General features: G+C 37.3%; 1 long non-coding RNA gene across 1 annotated transcript in view; it reads right to left on the bottom strand.

Moving 5' to 3' along the window:
- Positions 1 to 2,079: 2,079 nt before the first annotated feature.
- LOC107704879 (uncharacterized) overlaps positions 2,080 to 2,707 on the bottom strand; it is a 13,644-nt gene continuing 13,016 nt past the window's right edge. The window contains exon 3 of the long non-coding RNA XR_001636015.1: positions 2,080 to 2,092. This is a non-coding gene — a long non-coding RNA (uncharacterized LOC107704879). The remainder of the gene's footprint in view (positions 2,093 to 2,707) is intronic.

The following is a 2,707-nucleotide window of genomic DNA, read 5'->3' as shown; positions in this document are numbered from 1 at the left end:
GCCTCTAACCTAACCCTTTAAAACAGTCCATGTGAAATCAGTGGTTCAACCTTAATTTTATGAAGCTACGAGAATACTTTTTGTGCAAAAAGAAAACAAAAATAATGACTTTATTCAAACAATTTCTTCTCTTCCGTGTCAGTCTTCAACGCTGGGGAAAGTTTAGAAGACAAACTTGCACCGACCGTCAGGAAACGGCATTATCACCCGGATGTGGGTCACTAACACAGGGGTTACAGGTTCAATCCCAGTAAAGCATGAGCCAGTAATGGACCCTGGAGAGTTTCTAGATCATAATCCAGCCATGTTACAAGTGTGCCCTTGACCGAAGTGCTTAACCCCAGGTTACTCTAGCGGGGCTGTTCCTGTAATTAGTGGGCTGTCAGTTTGAATGAAGAGCATTAGCTAAATGGCAACTAACTACACGTGTCTATCCTACTTTAAGGTCACATTACAACGACTTTTTGGTGTGTTGAAATAGCATTCAGTTGTATTTTAATAAGGTACAATAAACGGTCACAGATCACTGACAAATAACTCAGTTTAGTTGAAGAGTGGCATGAAAGTCAGTGGCATTTATCTTTGTTTGTATAAAATTATATACACACGCACATCTTTCTATTCTTTCTTTCCATTCTAATCAAACAAGCCCCATAACAGCAAAGCATCATAATCTCATTGATTAAAGTTTTTTGGACAGGCTTTGATTTGGATTCAGGCCATTTATACTGTGATCCAGCGACAGCAGCTTTTTATCCCCATTTTGGATCCAGCTTTAAGTTCCTAACCCAATGTCAGCATACGCTGCTTTACGGTCATTTAAAACACTCAACTCTAGATTAACTAGGATTGATATGGGTTTCTGCAGTGCCCCAGTGCACAGTACGTGCTTATCATATGACTGAACTAGAAAAGGATGGGTTCGCTGCACTGTGTTGTTAAACAAGACAGTGACCCAACACCCTACACTGCTCTCCAAGGCACTTCTTGTTAATCGTTTCCTGTCATTGTATGTTAGAGGAAGGGGAGTGGAAGCGATCTGTTTTCATTTGAAAAAACAGCTTGTTTGTTGAGTCATAGTCTCTGACAGCCTCGCAGGGCTGGTGTTCATCTCTTTTATTTGTGTGCTTTTGTTCGGCAGAAGGATGTGCAGGTCCAACTCATACAGTTTTAAAATAATCTGTGTGCAAGAAGAATGATTCTTGAATAAAAATCACTTGGTTGAGTGTTTTGCTGCGTGCCAACAGGAGTACAGGAAATCCTGAGACTGAGTAGTAATTGCGATAGTCATAGTAACAGTCGGTGAGGGACTATTGATTGGATTTATTGATTGTGAGAGCAATTTGCAAGACAGGTAACAGAGAAATGTGTAGTGTGTCCTCGAATACCATTAAGAACCATAGTGGATGTTTTTTATGCAGGAGGAAGAACAAAGATAGGAAAATGTTTTGACACAGAGTAACTCTCCTAACTGTAGCTCAAAAGGTCAAACCTTTTATATTGTATCCTGTGAGAAATTTATGAACAGTTTTACTGAACACATATTCCTTCTCTGAATCCTTCACTTCTGGTTTAGAAACAGTTTGGCATGGACATGTCCAGCTTTTCGGCTTTTCATTATTTTGTTTGAATGAATATGTTGTTCAACCAGATTCACTCATTAAATCATAAGGGCAGATTCACACAGATTCACAGCTGCTACGCTGCTGAATTGCTGTTGATTTTAGGTATTGCTGTTGTTGTATATTATTGCTGGGGCTGCTGCAAGTACAGGAATTTGCTACTGCCAATACATATGATGAAACGGTGCTGTGAGTATTTAAGACATACTGCTGCTGCACAAGTAGCATACATAATAACCCGTAGCAGATCAATACAGGTGGCGCTGGGGAAGATGGAGGGTTTCAGAGGAACTCTCAAAGCGCACTGTGAAATGCTCTAGTAAATTCTAACTAGCCATTTAAATGTAAAGCAGTAAGCTCATCAGCTTGTGCCAAGTAGTTTAATGCTGTGAATATTATCAATTTGGGTTAACGACCCATCATTTCAGGCAACTTGGCATTTCTTTCATAATTTATACACCCTTATGTTGCTTCAGACCTGTTTGACTTCATATCTTCTGTGGAACACAAAAGAAGATTTTTTTTTTTTAAATGTCTCAGTTTTTTGTCCATACAATGAAAGTCAATGAGCTTAGGACCCCAGCATTCTTCAGAATATCTTCTTTTATGTTCCACAGGAGACAGAAAAGTCATAGATGTTTGGAGTGACATGAGAGTGAATACAGAATCTTTATTTTTTTAAATCTTTTTTAAGGCTTGTGAGCAACATACACTGTAAAAAATTATTGTGATTTTAACAGTAAAAGACTGTAAAAATGCTACAGTAAAAACCTGTTAACTGGTTAACAGTAAGTTTCCATACTATATTCGGTGAATACATGTAATTACATTTAATGTAATTTTACAGTAAAATACTGTTAAAAATAAGATTTTTGGAAGTGAAAAAGAAAAAGTCATTGTATAATTTACAGTGAAAAAACGTAAATTGACACTCCCAGAATTCCCTGCATGACACTTCATATTTGATGTTTTGTTTTTGTTGAAATAACGTTTCTTCTTATTTTTTTCTTATCAGTTGTGTACACTAGGGTTTAATCTTACATCTAATGTTGTTAAATGAATGTTTATTGCATTATTTCAGTATC

Source organism: Sinocyclocheilus anshuiensis, unplaced genomic scaffold (assembly GCF_001515605.1).
Source record: "Sinocyclocheilus anshuiensis isolate Anshui unplaced genomic scaffold, SAMN03320099.WGS_v1.1 scaffold702, whole genome shotgun sequence".
NCBI classification, from domain to species: domain Eukaryota; kingdom Metazoa; phylum Chordata; class Actinopteri; order Cypriniformes; family Cyprinidae; genus Sinocyclocheilus; species Sinocyclocheilus anshuiensis.
The sequence above is the reverse complement of the archived record's forward strand: the minus strand, read 5'-3'. Positions and strand labels throughout refer to the sequence as shown.